This window comes from Salvelinus alpinus, chromosome 2 (assembly GCF_045679555.1).
Source record: "Salvelinus alpinus chromosome 2, SLU_Salpinus.1, whole genome shotgun sequence".
NCBI lineage: Eukaryota > Metazoa > Chordata > Actinopteri > Salmoniformes > Salmonidae > Salvelinus > Salvelinus alpinus.
This window is the reverse complement of record NC_092087.1, coordinates 47,379,366-47,399,624: the sequence shown is the minus strand read 5'-3', so window position 1 is coordinate 47,399,624 and position 20,259 is coordinate 47,379,366. Positions and strand designations below refer to the sequence as shown.

The following is a 20,259-nucleotide window of genomic DNA, read 5'->3' as shown; positions in this document are numbered from 1 at the left end:
AACAGTACACTAACTTGAAATGAAAAGACTGACAAAATGATAAACATGTAATATCTGAAAATATAGCTAGCTAGACTATCTTACCCGTATACATGGATGGACGCTTTTCCCTCTGTCGTGGATGCCATGGTAGCCCTTTAGTTTGGAGATGTAATCTGGAGACAGGTGTTTTCTCCATTTTCTTAGCTATTATACTCTATTTCTATCAGGAATCAAGTTAAGACCCAAGTGCAGACTGTGTGAAGTAACAGTGTTTATTGTAACCACAGGGGCAGGCAAACGACAGGTAGGGGTCTATAATCCAGAGCAGAGGCCAAGGTACAGGACGGCAGGCAGGCAGGCTCAGGATCAGGTCAGGCAGATGTAGGTAATCCAGAGGTGGAGCCAAGGTACAGGACGGCAGGCAGGTTCAGGGTCAGAGATAGGCAGTGGTCAGGCGGGCACAGGGTCAGGACAGGCAAAGGTCAAAAACCAGGAGGATGAGAAAGAGAGACTAGGGAAAAACAGGAGTTGAGACAACACTGGTAGGCTTGAACAAACAAGACGAACTGGCAACAGACAGAAAACACAGGTATAAATACACAGGGGATAATGGGGAAGATGGGCGACACCACAAGCACAAGGACAGGTAAAACGTATCAGGGCGTGACAATTTCAACTGATTTCAAAACTTGGTCCCCCAGAAAGTGGAGAGTAACACTTATGCAGTTCTACTACGCGATATATTTTAAGAAAAAACTGCATTTGTCAGGATTATCTACACATACTGACCAGCTCAAATAGACAAGCGTGCTACTGTACATGGTAGACCAATCCGAACTCATCTCTCGGCATGCCCAGCCCACTCATTATATCAGCCAATTATGGCTACTGGTACGGTTGCTTACTTTTTCTGTGGCTAAACCATCTAGGCTCGTAATTAAACAATTTTATTCATATTAACAGAAACAAGTTTGTAATTAAGACACATGGAAGTTCACATGTTCCAGAAGGATTTTCCGCCAAAAAGTTTACCTTCAAATGGCTCTCCTGTGAAGTAGTGACGCATGACATACGCCTAGTTTTCTGAAACGAGTCACAAACAATGCCTTGCAAAAGTATTCATCCCCCTTTGCTATGAAACCCCTAAATAAGATCTGGTGCAACCGATTACCTTCAGAAGTCACATAATTAGTTAGATTGCACACAGGTGGACTTCATTTAAGTGTCACATGATCTCAGTATATATACACCTGTTCTGAAAGGCCCCAGAGTTTGCAACGCACGCAAGCAAGCAAGCAAGCAAGCAAGCGGCACCACCACCACCAAGCAAGCGGCACCAAACAAGCGGCAGCAAGCAAGCGACACCAACATACACCTTATGCGGGTATGGTATGTAGCGGACTCAATACCTCGGGTCAAGTGGTACTGAGATGTTTTAAGCTTCAGGGTGTGTGGTCCTATTCCTGTCATGTTTACTATCTACTATGAGGACTCCCCTCTGTCTCTGACAAAAGCCATGCTTACAGACACACAGCCTCCCCGTTTAAGGGCTCGACTCAATCTGGCTAGTTACTCTGTATCCACATCACTAAGGATCTATCATGGTCCACACACAGTCATGAAGAGGGCACCCCCCCCCCCCCCCCCCCTCAGGAGAATGAAAATATTTCACATGCACCCAAAGTTAAAATTTATTCAATTTTGATCTTGCATCCCAATATTAGTTTATATACATCACAGAAGACTGAAATATAACAAACCCTAGTGGTTTTTATTGAGCTTAACACTGAGGTGACCATTCAGAGATGCTCAAGTGGACAATATTTCTCTCCAGTGATTGCCCAGCATCTTGTCAACATGTGCCCAGAAAATGGCGCAGATATCTTATACCAATCTATCTTTATATACTTTTATTCATAACAAGGCTAGTGTCCAATCTCATAAAAATGCACATTTTTAAGCAACTTTATTTTCATGCATATCACTTATCAAACAGCATTTTTATGACCAAATTCATATTCTTAAGTTTAGACTAATAATTGTTTCATGTTTTCATGAGTGTTTGAGATTAGGTCCCTGAGTGGTCAAAAACCTCTTCAAAGAGAAGTACATTTTTATAGCACTCTTCACAAAATATCTTACAGGTAGAGCCTCTCACTATCTCCATGTCACAAGCTGACAGGCTCCCAGAGGCAGGGCCATAAAAAGTCCCAGCTCACTAAACTACCCCTCTCCAACAGCCATCAACACAGAAGCAGAGATAAAGATCTATGCAGCACTGAACTGACCAATCAGCAGTGAGGAGGCTTGCCACTCTGTGACCACATCAACATCAAATTTTATTTGTCACATGTGCCGAATACAATAGGTGTAGACTTTACCGTGAAATTCATACTTACAAGCCCTTTCCCAACAATGCAGAGTTAAAAAGTAAGAAAATTTGCTATTTTAAAAACTAGGTCACCAACAAGTCCATCACTCCATCTAGTGGTGAGGTGTCAATGAACAGGTCAAGCAATTCCATTCTCCAAAAATCGAATCTATTTATTGGTAGCAGTTCCGAATACAGGCCCAAAGACAATTTGTTCCAGTGTTACTCAGACAGGTAGTCTGGGTATGTGTCACAGTAAAGAGGATGTACATATACCTCTGGATATTTGTATCGGCATGCAAAAGTTAGCTCTGTCCAGGGACACATCTGCGGTGAGTAGTACCACCTCTCTCTGTCACCCAGAAGAGAGGTTGCATAACAAAGGTGATATTTCCTGAAAGGTTAATTAATAATATATATCCTCTTAAGGATCGGACCGTTTTTTTCAATTTCCGACTAAAATGACATACCCAAATCGAGCTGCCTGTAGCTGAGGACCTGAAGCAAGGATATGCATAGTCTTGATACCATTTGAAAGAAAAAACGTTGAAGTTTGTGTAAATGTTAAATGAATGTAGGAGAATATAACACTAGATCTGTTAAAAGATAATACAAACCAAAAATTCAGCGACAGCAGGGGTTTAAACTGTAGAACCCAGTTCTTACATTTGAATATAAAATGGATTTGATCAAACAAAACTATGCTACATTTTATCTCTGAGACCCTCAGGATGACAAATCGGAGCAAGATTACTGAATGTAAGTACATTGAAGGTAAATAGAGGTGAATGTATCAAACCAGTTGACATGCTAAAAGTGTTTTGTTGTTGTGCATTCTCCTCAAATAAAAGCATGGCCTTTTTTCACTCTAATAGCTACTGTAAATTGGACATTGCAGTTAGATTAATAAGAATTTAAGCTTTCTGCCCATATAAGACATGTCTATGTCCCGTAAAGTTGGCTGTTTACAAGGTCATTCTAGTCACATTAGGGACACCGATCCCGTAGAGGCAATTCAGCACCAATTTCACATAAATACAATTGTGTCGGTCTAGTTATGGCTAGACAAACAATATAAACAGGGTCCCTGGGGACCACAATTACTTTGCAGCATGTTCAGGATTTCTTTCAAAAGCATGTCAATATACCATTTGAATAACTAAATAGTACTGTGTTGGCACTGGCTCAAATATGTTTTACAGCACTTCCTCAGCCAGTGACTGATCCATTGTTTCATCCAGGTAGAGGTTTCATCCGAGCATGGGTAGAGAATCATTCCTGAAGTAAAATAGAAAAAAAAAATATTCAAAAAGCTCTACAAAATACCATAAATCCAGCAAAGGTCTACACAATATGTGCAGGGTGATGTCCATGAATGTGTGGAAGCGTCAGCCAGGCCCAAGACAGATAGGCAGAACATTATCATAACAATGAAATGTTTCCAATGAAAGATCAGGAAAAACAGTCCACGTGAGATGACAACAGCACTGAATGTGAATCATTATTACAGATGACAGAAAAAACAGACTATCTAGAGGGACAATACAGGATGAATAACATAGTTGTGGATGGCATACCAGTCTCCACATGAGACTTACTTAGACTTATGAGAAAGTGCTATATATATATTTTTTTTTTTATGAAAAGCTGCAGATCTGGAAAACCTGTAAACAGCCTAGGTGACAGACCCTCTAGTGGTCAAGTTCCTAAGGTTCGGGGACCAGATGGCTGTTCTGGAGAGAGCCGAGATCTTGAGAGGAACCAACATCTTCCTCCACGAGGACTTTTCTGAAGCTGTGCAGAAAGAACTTATCCCAACTATGAAAGCTGCCAGAGAGCGTGTGCACAATGCTTACACCCGCTACAATAACCGCATTGTGCTCCCTTCCTTCCTCCCAAAAGCTTTGGGGTGAGAGAGCAAAGCTTCCAGGTCAGTAACATCAGCCCAACATCAAATCATAGTTTATTTGTCACGTGTGCCGAATACAATTACACCTTACAGTGAAATGCTTACTTACAGGCTCTAACCAATAGTGCAAGAAATGTATTAGGTGAACAATAGGTAAGTAAAGAAATTAAACAACAGTAAAAAGACAGGCTATATACAGTAGCGAGGCTACATACAGACACTGGTTAGTCAGGCTTATTGAGGTAGTAGGTACATGTAGATATGGATTAAGTGACTATGCATATATGATGAACAGAGAGTAGCAGTAGCGCAAAAGAGGGGTTGGTGGTGGGTGGGACAGAATGCAGATAGCCCGGTTAGCCAATGTGCGGGAGCACTGGTTGGTTGGCCCATTTGAGGTAGTATGTACATGAATGTATAGTTAAAGTGACTATGCATATATGATAAACAGAGAGTAGCAGCAGCGTAAAAAGAGGGGTTGGGGGGGGTGGGGCACACAATGCAAATAGTCCGGATAGCCATTTGATTACCTGTTCAAGAGTCTTATGGCTTGAGGGTAAAAACTGAGAAGCCTTTTTGTCCTAGACTTGGCACTCTGGTACCGCTTGCCATGCGGTAGTAGAGAGAAGTCTGACTGGGGTGGCTGGGGTCTTTGACTATTTTCAGGGCCTTCCTCTGATACAGCCTGGTATAGAGGTCCTGGATGGCAGGATACTTTGCCCCAGTGATGTACTGGTCCGTTCGCACTACCCTCTGTAGTGCCTTGCGGTCGGAGGCCGAGCAGTTGCCATACCAGGCAGTGACGCAACCAGTCAGGATGCTCTTGATGGTGCAGCTGTAGAGCCTTTTGAGGATCTGAGGACCAATGCCAAATCTTTTCTGTCTCCTGAGGGGGAATAAGTTTTGTCGCGCCCGCTTCACAACTGTCATGGTGTGCTTAGACCATGTTATTTTGTTGGTGATGTGGACACCAAGGAACTTGAAGCTCTCAACCTGCTCCACTACAGCCCCGTCTATGAGAATGGGGGCGTGCTCGGTGCTCATGTTGAGGGAGAGGTTGTCCTGACACCATACTGCCAGGACTCTGACCTCCTCCCTATAGGCTGTCTCGTTGTCGGTGATAAGGCCTAACGCTGTCATCTGCAAATTTAATGATGGTGTTGGAGTCGTGCTTGGTCGTGCAGTCATGGGTGAACAGGGACTAAAGGAGGGGCTGAGCACGCACCCCTGAGGGGCCCCTGTGTTGAGGCTCAGCGTGCGGATGTGTTGTTACCCACCCTTACCACCTGGGGGCGGCCTGTCAGGAAGTCCAGGATCCAGTTGCAGAGGGAGGTGTTTAGTCCCAGGTCCTTAGCTCACTGAGCTTTGAGGGCACTATTGTGTTGAACACTGAGCTGTCGTCAATGAATAGCACTCCCACATAGTTGTTCCTTTTGTCCAGGTGGGAAAGGGCAATGTGGAGCGCAATAGAGACGGCATCATCTGTGGATCTGTTGAGGTGGAATGCAAATTGGTGTGGGTCTATGGTTTCTGGGATGATGGTGTTGATGTGAGCCATGACCATCCTTTCAAAGCACTTCATGGCTACAGACGTGAGTGCTATGGGTCAGTTAGGCAGGTTACCTTGGTGTTTTTGGGCACTAGCACTATGATGGTCTGCTTAAAACATGTTGTTTATTACAGACTCGGACAGGGATAGGTTGGAAATGTCAGTGTAGACACTTGCTAGTTGGTCAGCGCATGCTCGCAGTACATGTCCTGGTAATCCGTCTGACCTTGCAGCCTTGTGAATGTTGACCTGTCTAAAGGGCCTACTCACATCGGCTGTGGAGAGAGTGATCAGTCTTCGGTACAGCTGGTGCTCTCATGCATGTTTCAGTGTTATTTGCCTAGAGGCGAGCATAGAAGTAGTTTAGCTCGTCCGGTAGGCTCATGCCACTGGGCAGCTCTCGGCTGTGCTTCCCTTTGTAGTCAAATTTTTTGCAGGCCCTGCCACATCCGACGAGCGTCAGAGTCGTTCTAGTACGACTTGCTCTTAGCCCTGTATTGATACTTTGCCTGTTTGATGGTTTGTCGGAGGGCATAGCGGGATTTCTTATAATCTTCCGGGTTAGAGTCCTGCTCCTTGACAGCGGCAGTTCTAGCCTTTAGCTCAGTGCGGATGCTGCCTGTAATCCATGGTTTCTGGTTGTGGTATGTACGCACGTCAACTGTGGGGACGACGTCATCGATGCACTTATTGATAAAGCCATTGACCGATGTGAAGCACTCCTCAATGCCATTGGAGGAATTCCGGAACATATTCCAGTCTGTGCTTGCAAAACTGTCCTGTAGTTTAGCATCTGCTTCATCTGACTTTATTGATCTGACTTTATTGATCTAGTCACTGGTGCTTCCTGCTTGTAAGCAGGAATCAGGAGGATATAATTATGGTCAGATTTGCCAAATGGAGGGTGAAGGAGAGCTTTGTATGCGTCTCTGTGTGTGGAGTATAGGTGATCCAGACTTCTTTTCCCTCTGGTAGTACATTTAACATGTTGATAGAAATGAGGTAAAACTGATTTCAGTTTCCCTGCATTAAAGTTCCCGGCCACTAGGAGCACCACCTCTGTGTGAGCGTTTTCTTGTTTGCTTATGGCGGAATAGAGCTCATTCAATGTTATCTTGGTGCCACCCTCTGACTGTGGTGGTATGTAAACAGCTACAAAGAATATAGACAAAATCTCTCGGTAAGTAATGTTGTCTGCAGCTTATGAGAAACTCTACCTCAGGCGTGCAATGGCTCGAGACTTCCTTAGATATCGTGCACCAGCTGTTTACAAAAAAACGTAGACTGCCGCCCCTTATCTTACTAGACTCCGCTGTTCTATCCTGCCGGTACATTGTATAACTAGCCAGCTGTATGTGGATGTTGTCATTCAGCCACGACTCCGTGAAGTATAAGATGTTACAGTTTTTAATGTCCCGTTGGTAGTTTAATCCTCCCAATAACCCATCCATTTTATTGCATGTTTGCGAGCAGAATTGAAGGGAGTGGGGGTTTATTCGATCGCGTCCTACTCCTCAGAAGCCAGCCTGCTCTCCGGCTTCTCTTTCTATGCCTCTTCACGCAGATCACTGGGGACGGGGCCTGTTCCCGAGGGAGCCATATGTCCTCCGCCTCAGGCTCGTCAGAGTCGTGAAAGAAGAAAAAGGATTCTGCTAGTCCGTGGTGAGTAATCGTGGTCCTGATGTCTAGAAGTTATTTTCGGCCATAAGAGACGGTAGCGGCAACATTATGTACAAAAAATATTTAAAAAAAAGTTACAAACGCAGATAAATGAACAAAAAATCGGTTGGGGGCACGTAAAACGTCTGCCTTCTGTTCCGGCGCCAAGTCTCTTCTTATTTTTGGTATCCTATAGTAGTGGTTTCTTTGTAACAATTCGACCATGAAGACCTGATTCACGCAGTCTCCTCTGAACAGTTGATATTGAGATGTCTGTTACTTGAACTCTGTTAAGCTTTTATTTGGCTACAATCTGAGGTGCAGTTAATTGTCAATATCTGAGGCTGGTAACTCTAATGAATTAATCATCTGCTGCAGAAGTAACTCTGGGTCTTCTTTTCATGTGGCGGTCCTCTCGAGAGCCAGTTCACCATAGCTCTTGTTGGTTTTTGTGACTGCACTTAAAGAAACGATAAAAGTTCTTGAAATGTTCCAGATTGACTGACCTTCATGTCATAAAGTAATGATGAACTGTCATTTGTCTTTGCTTATTTGAGCTGTTCTTGCCGTAATATGGACTTGGTCTTTTACCAAATAGGGCTATCTTCTGTATACCACACCTACCTTGTCACAACACACAACTTATTGGCTCAAACGTATTAAGAAGGAAAGAAATTCCACAAATTAACTTTTTACAAGGCACACCTTCTAATTTAAATGTATGTTTTTGATACTTAAAAGGTTCCTAAAATTCTAAATCAAATAGCTAAATGAGTTTTGGTATGACCATCTTAAAACAATTCCATATGTTAGCTTGCAAGAAGTGGGTTAAACTGATACCCGGCTACCTTCAGGCAAGGCTTGTTTGTCTTCGTGAGAACATGCACGTGTTTGTGAGTCATCTTTCCATACAGTGGTCATATTAGTTTGTAGATCAAACCATTCAGACGCTTCAGATATTTTCATAGGAAGACTGATTTTCGGGATGTCTCATGGTCTGACAAACACCGCTGTAGCTCGACCACCTTCCACCGCAGATGTGGTTGATACAGAGACGCATCTCTAGCTTAGGGATGGATTGAAATTTACAGAATGGGTACCTGCAGGAAAATGTGGGAGGGTCATGCTTTTTCAATTTCAGTCAAGGGGAGGGTTTATTAAAAAAAAAAAATAGACCATTGGATTTTTATGTAATTTGTAATTGAACTGTCAACATTTCTCAGCATTTAGAATTAGTTGCTTAGGCTATATATTGATGTGTGCCCGTTGCCACCCCTTATCTCTGATTCTCTGCTGTGCGTGTAATATTCAGTGTCTCTATAGGCTATTTAGTGTGGTCTCAATCAAATGATCCATAGCCTATAGGCTATGACGTGCATGCTCAGAAGCACAGAGCTGTCACGTTCCTGACCTGTTTTCCCTTGTTTTGTATTTATTTAGTATGGTCAGGGCGTGAGTTGGGTGGGTTGTCTATGTGTGATTTTCTATGTTGGGATTTTGTGTTCGGCCTGGTATGATTCTCAATCAGAGGCAGCTGTCAATCGTTGTCCCTGATTGAGAATCATACTTAGGCAGCCTGGGTGTCACGTGTGTTTTGTGGGTGTTTGTCTACCGTGTTAGTGTTTTCACCACACGGTACTGTTTCGGTTTTCTGCACTTCGTTTATTGTTTTGTATTTCAGTGTTCAGTTTAGGTTTTAATAAATCATCATGAGCACGAACCATTCTGCATATTGGTCCGATCCTTCTCGCCTCTCCTCGTCCGATGAGGAGGACGAAATAGACAATCGTTACAGGAGCAAAGTTATATTTTGAAGAAAATTGACTTTCTTCCTTAGTCTTTTGCGCTGCTGGGATGGCCTAAATCAGTGGCACCAACCTTTTCTGAGTCAAGATAAATAAAAATGTAACGCAAAGCTTTATTGTTGGGTTTTTTACAGAAATGTTTGGTGATCATCTAGGAATGCCTTGGAGATCGACCAGTCGAACAGGGGGCATTCCTCCTTTGTTAGTGAGCATTCCTCCTTTGCCAAGATCCATCCACCTAAAAGGTGTGGCATATTAAACAGAATGATCATTACACAGGTGCACCTTGTGCTAGGGACAATAAATGAACTCTAAATGTCTAGTTTTGTCAAACAACACAATGCCACAGATGTCAAGTTTTGAGGGAGTGTGGCGTTGGCATGATGACTGCAGGAATGTCCACCAGAGCTGTTGCCAGAAAATGTAATGTTTATTTCTCTACCATAAACCACCTCCAGCTCCATTTTTAGAGAATTTGACAGTATGTCCAACCGGCCTCGTAACCACAGACCATGTGTAGCCAGCCCAGGACCTCCACATCTGGCTTCTTCACCTGCGGGATTGTCTGAGACCAGCCACCTGGACAGCTGATGAAACTGAGGAGTATTTCTGTATGTAATAAAGCCCTTTTGCAGGGAAAAAACATTCTGAATGGCTGGGCCTGGCTCCCAAGTGGGTGTACCTATGCCCACACATGGCTGCACTCCTGCCCAGTTATGTGAAATCTGTACATTAGGGCCTCGTTTTTTTTTCAATTGACAGATTTCCTTATATGAACTGTAATTCAGTAAAATTGTAGCAATTGTTGCATGTTTTGTTTATAGTTTTGTTCAGTATATATTAAACACAGGAAAATCACATTTTTGCCTGCACTGGGCCTTGAAGTTCGAATGTTTTAATTTGAAAATCTAATTTGCATAAACATTGTGATTGGATGATAGCTGTGAGGGTTCAGGATCAAAAACGTATCTCCTCAAAATCATTATTGATGGACTGTTCATATTTGAAGATTGCCAAAAGGCCAGTCTCTTTAGCAAATTACAGGAGTGGCAAGGTGTGGAATGTAATAGCTGAACAGAGACAGCAACCAGGCTAGTCAATATGGTGGGTACCCCATATCTCAGAACATTGCTTTGAATGGAAATGTATTTTCGCACAGTCTTTCTGTTCAGTTGGGTCCCTAGCCAGCAGCCACCATTCAGAAAACCTAAGGAGAGATCGCCCTCAGGTGGTGAGTTAATGCATCCACACCCAAGTGGACAGGCAATAAGAGCTGTGAAACCTTATCAATTTGGAGATTATTTGAATATGCTTATATCTTAAAACAATGCTTTAATTTGACTCGTGCCAAGACGACAAAATATACCTACTGTCCAAATAATGGATGACTTGCAAATACCTTAGTTGGTGTTAGACTTGAGAGCTGTTACTTAGCAGCTTGTTCCCTCATTTACTAGTTTACATATTATTAGTCTCTTCGCATAACAGGGATGGGGTCGGGCAGCTGAATAAATATTTGAAATACTGAGATATATTGTATGCAATTTTTGTTGAAATTAGGTAATTTTATGCTAATACAATTGCGTACCACAGTATGAGTCAAACCTAGTGGTAAAACCTGGAAGTGGTTCCAATTGTTTTTTCACCATTAATTTTTATGTCTGGGATTTGTGTTTTGTGTAGGCTTACCCTCACGTAACATTTTGATAACCGTGCAACTCTCTCTCGGATAAGGTAACGTTTATCAATATATTCGCCTATAATTACCCCCCCCCCTAAAAAAAATGAAATGCTAATGTGCCAATCACACAGAACTGCACATCCTGTCACAAGCTTAGACGTCATTCCTCAAGGCCCATTTCTCCATGCAGTAAGCTAGAAATTATGCAGATAGCCTTTTTAGTTTGATATTGTGTGTTTCTCATGTGTATTCTTGTTTAGCATTTTTCAAGTTACCTAGAATTACCCCTTGGCCTTTGTAGTGAACAAGCTAACCTAAGTTCTCTCCGTTGATCTGAAGCCAGCTGCCAGGATGGTTCTGTGCAATGTATTGGATTGTAACCACTAAATTATATCAAATTCTATTGGTCACATACACATGGTTAGATTTTATTGCGAGTGTAGCGAAATGCTTATGCTTCTAGATCCGACAGTGCAGCAGTATCTAACAAATTCCACAACAAAACCTAATACACACAATCTAGTAAAGGAATGGGATGAGAATATATATGAGTGACAGTGTCTAAGATGCAATAGATAATAAAGAATAGATAGCGAAGGTAACTTTTATCAATATGCTTATTGAAGAGTTACCGACACTATCCATAAGTTACTCCCATAAGCACATGTGCATTTTATTGTTTTCCGACCTCTGTAATTCAAGAGGCGTCACTGGCGCCGCATGACAAGGTAGACCCTCTTTGCTAGCTGCTAACAAGCTGTTTTGGTTATGTCAGCAATCTGTGGTTAGCTAGGTGCTCATGAGAATTCGCTAGATAACCACTAACTGTAGTTACGTGTACAACGCACTTTACCTTCCTTTACAAGTAAAAATAAAAAACAAAAGCTAGCATAATGATGACTGTTTTATTGACAAGTATTTAGTGAGCTAGCCAGCTAGTTAATTTTAGCGCACGGTTAGGTAGCAATTAGTTTTCATGTGGTGACATGCTAGCTAGCGTTAGCCCACAAGGGAAGGCATATTTAGCTAATGTTAGCTAGTTTACGTTAACTCACCGTTCGTGTAGTCAGACTTGCTAGCGAACGTTAGGCCGACACCATGGCAAGGATAGTTGGTTAGCTAACATGTCACCACTTAAAAACGTCTGACTACACACACACGTGAGCTAATGTTCAGCAGCTAGCTACCTAAATATCGCCTGGTGGGCTAGCTAGTTAGACACCTTTGTTAGCTACAATAGCTAAATCAAATCAAATCAAGTTTATTTTATATAGCCCTTCGTACATCAGCTAATATCTCGAAGTGCTGTACAGACACCCAGCCTAAAACCCCAAACAGCAAGCAATGCAGGTGTAGAAGCACGGTGGCTAGGAAAAACTCCCTAGAAAGGCCAAAACCTAGGAAGAAACCTAGAGAGGAACCAGGCTATGAGGGGTGGCCAGTCCTCTTCTGGCTGTGCTGGGTGGAGATTATAACAGAACTATGCCAAGATGTTCAAAATGTTCATAAATGACAAGCATGGTCAAATAATAATCAGGAATAAATGTCAGTTGGCTTTTCATAGCCGATCATTAAGAATTGAAAACAGCAGGTCTGGGACAGGTAGGGGTTCCATAACCGCAGGCAGAACAGTTGAAACTGGAATAGCAGCAGGGCCAGGCGGACTGGGGACAGCAAGGAGTCATCATGCCCGGTAGTCCTGACGTATGGTCCTAGGGCTCCGGTCCTCCGAGAGAGAGAAAGAAAGAGAGAAGGAGAGAATTAGAGAGAGCCAAGATTTTCAAAATGTTCATAAATGACAAGCATGGTCAAATAATAATCAGGAATAAAAGTCAGTTGGCTTTTCATAGCCGATCATTAAGAGTTGAACAGGTAGGGGTTCCATAACAGCAGGCAGAACAGTTGAAACTGGAACAGCAGCAAGGCCAGGTGGACTGGGGACAGCAAGGAGTCATCATGCCCGGTTTGCCGTGACGTATGGTCCTAGGGCTCAGGTTCTCCGAGAGAGAGAAAGAAAGAGAGAACGAGAGAATTAGAGAGAGCATACTTAAATTCACACAGGACACTGGATAAGATAGGAGAAGTACTCCAGGTTTAACCAACTGACCCTAGCCCCCCGACACATAAACTACTGCAGCATAAATACTGGAGGCTGAGACAGGAGGGGTCAGGAGACACTGTGGCCCCATCCGATGATACCCCCGGACAGGGCCAAACAGGAAGGATATAACCCCACCCACTCTGCCAAAGCACAGCCCCCACACCACTAGAGGGATATCTTCAACCACCAACTTACAATCCTGAGACAAGGCCGAGTATAGCCCACAAAGATCTCCACCACAGCACAAACCAAGGGGGGGCGCCAACCCAGACAGGAAGATCACGTCAGTAACTCAACCCACTCAAGTGACGCACCCCTCCTAGGGACGGCATGAAAGAGCACCAGTAAGCCAGTGACTCAGCCCCTGTAATAGGGTTAGGGGCAGAGAATCCCAGTGGAGAGAGGGGAACCGGCCAGGCAGAGACAGCAAGGGCGGTTCGTTGCTCCAGAGCCTTTCCGTTCACCTTCACACTCCTGGGCCAGACTACACTCAATCATATGACCTACTGAAGAGATAAGTCTTCAGTAAAGACTTAAAGGTTGAGACCGAGTCTGCGTCTCTCACATGGGTAGGCAGACTATTCCATAAAAATGGAGATCTATAGGAGAAAGCCCTGCCTCCCGCTGTTTGCTTAGAAATTCTAGGGACAATTAGGAGGCCTGCGTCTTGCGACCGTAGCGTACGTGTAGGTATGTACGGCAGGACCAACTCGGAAAGATAGGTAGGAGCAAGCCCATGTAACGCTTTATAGGTTAACAGTAAAACCTTGAAATCAGCCCTTGCCTTAACAGGAAGCCAGTGTAGGGAGGCTAGCACTGGAGTAATATGATCAAATTTCTTGGTTCTAGTCAGGATTCTAGCAGCCGTATTTAGCACTAACTGAAGTTTATTTAGTGCTTTATCCGGGTAGCCGGAAAGTAGAGCATTGCAGTAGTCTAACCTAGAAGTAACAAATGCATGGATGAATTTTTCTGCATCATTTTTGGACAGAAAATTTCTGATTTTTGCAATGTTACGTAGATGGAAAAAAGCTGTCCTTGAAACAGTCTTGATATGTTCGTCAAAAGAGAGATCAGGGTCAAGAGTAACGCCGAGGTCCTTCACAGTTTTATTTGAGACGACTTTACAACCATCAAGATTAATTGTCAGATTTAACAGAAGATCTCTTTGTTTCTTGGGACCTAGAACAAGCATCTCTGTTTTGTCCGAGTTTAAAAGTAGAAAGTTTTCAGCCATCCACTTCCTTATGTCTGAAACACAGGCTTCTAGCGGGGGCAATTTTGAGGCTTCACCATGTTTCATTGAAATGTACAGCTGTGTGTCATCCGCATAGCAGTGAAAGTTAACATTATGTTTTCGAATAACATCCCCAAGAGGTAAAATATATAGTGAAAACAATAGTGGTCCTAAAACGGAACCTTGAGGAACACCGAAATGTACAGTTGATTTGTCAGAGGACAAACCATTCACAGAGACAAACTGATATCTTTCCGACAGGTAAGATCTAAACCAGGCCAGAACTTGTCCGTGTAGACCAATTCGGGTTTCCAGTCTCTCCAAAAGAATGTGGTGATCGATGGTGTCAAAGGCAGCACTAAGGTCTAGTAGCACGAGGACAGATGCAGAGCCTCGGTCTGACGCCATTAAAAGGTAATTTACCACCTTCACAAGTGCAGTCTCAGTGCTATGATGGGGTCTAAAACCAGACTGAAGCATTTCGTATACATTGTTTGTCTTCAGGAAGGCAGTGAGTTGCTGCGCGACAGCTTTTTAATTTTTTTTTGAGAGGAATGGAAGATTCGATATAGGCCGATAGTTTTTTATATTTTCCGGGTCAAGGTTTGGCTTTTTCAAGAGAGGCTTTATTACTGCCACTTTTAGTGAGTTTGGTACACATCCGGTGGATAGAGAGCCGTTTATTATGTTCAACATATGAGGGCCAAGCACAGGAAGCAGCTCTTTCAGTAGTTTAGTAGGAATAGGATCCAGTATGCAGCTAGAAGGTTTAGAGGCCATGATTATTTTCATCATTGTGTCAAGAGATATAGTACTAAAACACTTGAGTGTCTCCCTTGATCCTAGGTCCTGGCAGAGTTGTGCAGACTCAGGACAATTGAGCTTTGGAGGAATACGCAGATTTAAAGAGGAGTCCATAATTTGCTTTCTAATGATCATGATCTTTCCTCAAAGAAGTTCATGAATTTATTACTGCTAAAGTGAAAGCCATCCTCTCTTGGGGAATGCTGCTTTTTAGTTAGCTTTGCAACAGTATCAAAAAGAAATTTTGGATTGTTCTTATTTTCCTCAATTAAGTTGGAAAAGTAGGATGATCGAGCAGCAGTGAGGGCTCTTCGGTACTGCACGGTACTGTCTTTCCAAGCTAGTCGGAAGACTTCCAGTTTGGTGTGGCGCCATTTCCGTTCCAATTTTCTGGAAGCTTGCTTCAAAGCTCGGGTATTTTCTGTATACCAGGGAGCTAGTTTCTTATGACAAATGTTTTTCGTTTTTAGGGGTGCAACTGCATCTAGGGTATTGCGCAAGGTTAAATTGAGTTCCTCAGTTAGGTGGTTAACTGATTTTTGTCCTCTGACGTCCTTGGGTAGGCAGAAGGAGTCTGGAAGGGCATCAAGGAATTTTTGTGTTGTCTGAGAATTTATAGCACGACTTTTGATGCTCCTTGGTTGGGGTCTGAGCAGATTATTTGTTGCGATTGCAAACGTAATAAAATGGTGGTCCGACAGTCCAGGATTATGAGGAAAGACATTAAGATCTACAACATTTATTCCATGGGACAAAACTAAGTCCAGAGTATGACTGTGGCAGTGAGTAGGTCCAGAGACATGTTGGACAAAACCCACTGAGTCGATGATGGCTCCGAAATACTTTTGGAGTGGGTCTGTGGACTTCTCCATATGAATATTAAAATCACCAAAAATTAGAATATGATCTGCTATGACTACAAGGTCTGATAGGAATTCAGGGAACTCAGAGAGGAACGCTGTATATGGCCCAGGAGGCCTATAAACAGTGGCTATAAAAAGTGATTGAGTAGGCTGCATAGATTTCATGACTAGAAGCTCAAAAGATGAAAACGTCATTTTTTTTTTTGTAAATTGAAATTTGCTATCCTAAATGTTAGCAACACCTCCGCCTTTGCGGGATGCACGGGGGATATGGTCACTAGTGTAACCAGGAGGTGAGGCCTCATTTAACACAGTAAATTCATCAGGCTTAAGCCATGTTTCAGTCAGGCCAATCACATCAAGATTATGATCAGTGATTAGTTCATTGACTATAACTGCCTTTGAAGTGAGGGATCTAACATTAAGTAACCCTATTTTGAGATGTGAGGTATCACGATCTCTTTCAATAATGGCAGGAATGGAGGAGGTCTTTATCCTAATGAGATTGCTAAGGCGAACACCGCCATGTTTAGTTTTGCCCAACCTAGGTCGAGGCACAGACACAGTCTCAATGGGGATGGCTGAGCTGACTACACTGACTGTGCTATTGGCAGACTCCACTAAGCTGGCAGGTTGGCTAACAGCCTGCTGCCTGTCCTGCACCCTATTTCATTGTGGAGCTAGTGGAGTTAGAGCCCTATCTATGTTTGTAGATAAGATGAGAGCACCCCTCCAGCTAGGATGGAGTCCGTCACTCCTCAGCAGGTCAGGCTTGGTCCTGTTTGTGGGTGAGTCCCAGAAAGAGGGCCAATTATCTACAAATTCTATCTTTTGGGAGGGGCAGAAAACAGTTTTCAACCAGCGATTGAGTTGTGAGACTCTGCTGTAGAGCTCGTCACTCCCCCTAACTGGGAGAGGGCCAGAGACAATTACTCGATGCCGACACATCTTTCTAGCTGATTTACAGGCTGAAGCTATGTTGCGCTTGGTGACCTCTGACTGTTTCATCCTAACATCGTTGGTGCCGACGTGGATAACAATATCTCTATACTCTCTACACTCGCCAGTTTTAGCTTTAGCCAGCACCATCTTCAGATTAGCCTTAACGTCGGTAGCCCTGCCCCCTGGTAAACAGTGTATGATCGCTGGGTGATTCGTTTTAAGTCTAATACTGGGGGTAATGGAGTCGCCAATGACTAGGGTTTTCAATTTGTCAGAGCTAATGGTGGGAGCCTTCGGCGTCTCAGACCCCGTAACGGGAGGAGTAGAGACAAGAGAAGACTCGGCCTCAGACTCCGACTCGCTACTCAATGGGGAAAACCGGTTGAAAGTTTCTGTCGGCTGAATGAGCGACACCGGTTGAGCATTCCAACAGCATTTCCCTCCAGAAGCCATGAGAAAATTGTCCGGCTGCGGGGACAGTGCGGGGGGATTTATACTAACGTTACTATCTGTACTTACTGGTGGCACAGACGCTGTTTCACCCTTTCCTACACTGAAATTACCCTTGCCTAACGATTGCGTCTGAAGCTGGGCTTGCAGCATAGCTATCCTCGCCGTTAGGCGATCATTCTCCTGTATATTATGAGTACAGCGAATGCAGTTAGAAGACATCATGTTAAAGTTACTACTTAGCTTCGGCTGTTGAAGGTGCTGACGAACCATGTCCAGATAAAGCGTCCGGAGTGAAAAAGTTGAATGAGGGAAAAAAGTTGTGATGGAAAAACTAAAAATATAAATGTAAAGTTGTCAGCTAGCAAAGCAAAGCTAGCAAAGTAAAGTTGGCAACAAAACGCACAGCAACACGTCTGCAAATTCAAGAGGAAGTTGGCTAGCTAGCTCACAAAGGACTTGTTATTACATAAAGCCGGAAATGACTTTTGGATATCAGAACGGAGGTAACTCACCAGCATTACAACCGGGAATATGGCTTTCCCGAATTGGATCCTTTGTTCGTACCCACCAGGGCAATTGAACTGATTCCGGAGGCTGATCCAAAACACCGCCGGCAGAGGAGAGGTATTTGGAGTGGACTTCCAGTCTGACTCATTAGGCATGCACCCCATCCACCACTTCCAAGTATATTTCTCGCTAATGTTCAGTCACTGGATAATAAGGTAGACGAGCTCAGGGCGAGAATCCCCATCCAGAGACATCAGGGATTATAACATGCTCTCTTTCACGGAAACATGGCTCTCTCGGGATATACTCTCGGGATAGAGTCTTTGTCCATACAGCCACCTGGGTTCTCAGTACATCGCAAAAAAATTACTCTGGCCTGCCAGGTGGCACAGTGGTCTAAGGCACTGCATTAGTTGCTAGCTGTACAACTAGAGATCCTGGTTTGAATCCAGCCGCTGTCACAGCTGGCTGTGACCGGGAGACCCATGGGGCGGCGCACAATTGGTCCAGCGCTGTCGGGGTTAGGGGAGGGTTTGGCCGGCAGGGCTGTCCTTGTTCAATAGCACTCTACCGACTCCTGTGGTGGTCTGGGCGAATGCACGCTGACATGGTCGCCAGGTGTACGGTGTTTACTTCAACACATTGGTGTGGCTGGTTTCCGGGTTAAGCAGACATTGTGTCAAGAAGCAGTGCGGCATGGTTGGGTCGTGTTTCGAAGGACGCATGGCTCTCTGTACGGGAGTTTCAGCAATGAGACAAGACTGTGACTTGGACTACTTGGATACCATGAAAAAGGGGTAAAAGTAAAAATTTAAAAAACATCTATTAATAAAGAACTCTCTGGGAAGAAGAAAGGTAGGGGTGTATGTTTCATGATTAACCACTCATGGTGAGATTGTGATAATATACAGAAACTCAAGTCCTTTTGTTAACCCTACCTTGAATAGCTCACAATCAAATGCTGACCGTATTAGCTCACAAGAGACTTATCTTGGTTATAGTCACATACATGTATATTGCCCCTCAAGCCGATACCATCATGGCCCTCAAAGAACTTCACTGGACTTTATGCAAACTAGAATCCACATCCTGTGGCCGCTTTTATTGTATCTGGGGATTTTAACAAAGCAAACTTGAGGAAAACGCTACCAAAGTTCTACCAACACATTGACTGTAGCACTCGCTCTGAGAACATTAGACCACTGCTACTCAGCTTTTTGAAATGCCTACAAGGCCCTACCCTGCCCTCTTTTCGGCCAATCTGATCACGACTCCATTTTACTCCTCCCTTCCTATAGGCAGAAACTCAAACCGGAAGTACCTGTGCTAAAGACTAATGCTGGTCTGACCAATCGGAATCCACATTTCAAGATTGTTTTGATCACAGGGACTGGGAGAAGTTCCAGGTAGCCTCTAAGAATAATATCAACAAAAACACGGATATGGTGACAGAGTTAATCAGGAAGTGTATAGGAGATGTTGTACATACTGTGACTATTAAAACCTACGCTAACCAGAAACTGTGGATGGATAGCAGCATTCGTGCAAAACTGAAAGTGCGAACCACTGCATTTAACCATGGCAAGGTGACTGGGAATATGGCAGAATACAAACAGTTTAGTTATTCCCTTCCTAAGGCAATCGAACAGTTAAAACATCAGCATAGAGACAAAATGGAGTTGTAATTCAATGGCTCAGACACTAGACATACAGTGCTTCCTCCTTTAAATGTTGCGTCATACTGTGGCACACCTTGCGGGCTATTGCAGCATTCTGTGGCATCTATTTGTCAACCATTTTTTTCCTGTTATTGCTAGTTTGACCACCAGAGGGCATCTTTGAGAAGCATTTGATAGTCTTCCATATTGGCATTACCCGAGAATGGGAGGGCACGCGGGAGAACGGGTTCAATTCCCCGACGGGGAGGAAGGAGTAGGCTGTCCTTGTAAATAAGAATGTGTTCTTAACTGATTCCATATGTGTTATTTCATAGTTGTGATGTCTTCACTATTTTACAATGTAGAAAATAGTAAAAATATAGAAAAACCCTTGAATTATTATGGCGTTTCTATTCCATGAAAATCAAAAAAAAAACTCAGACTCAGACTAAATTCAGACCGTTTCACTCTCGGAGCGCACACTGGACGTTTGGCCCAATGATTAGGGTTGATTTTGAGCGTTCTGGCCATACAACGGCAGGCAAGCACCCATGCTAATGTTGGCTAGCTTGCAAGCTACTTCCAGACACAAATGAGACCACTCTGACCATTTTACTCACCCTAGCAGAGCTGGTTAAACAGAGTGTTGGTGACTAACTGTGCTGCAATTTAATTACGCTTTTTTTTTTTTGCCGACATTTACTGACACCGGCCATATTCAACAGGCGTTGAGCACTC

At 43.6% G+C, this 20,259-nt stretch overlaps 1 long non-coding RNA gene across 1 annotated transcript; it reads right to left on the bottom strand.

The window, feature by feature from the left end:
* Window positions 1-240: 240 nt before the first annotated feature.
* On the bottom strand, window positions 241-1,088 carry LOC139550951 (uncharacterized). The gene is made up of 2 exons (XR_011670158.1): window positions 1,015-1,088; window positions 241-493 (listed from the first exon to the last, which is right to left on the bottom strand). It is a non-coding gene; the product is annotated as an uncharacterized lncRNA (long non-coding RNA).
* Window positions 1,089-20,259: the final 19,171 nt, after the last annotated feature.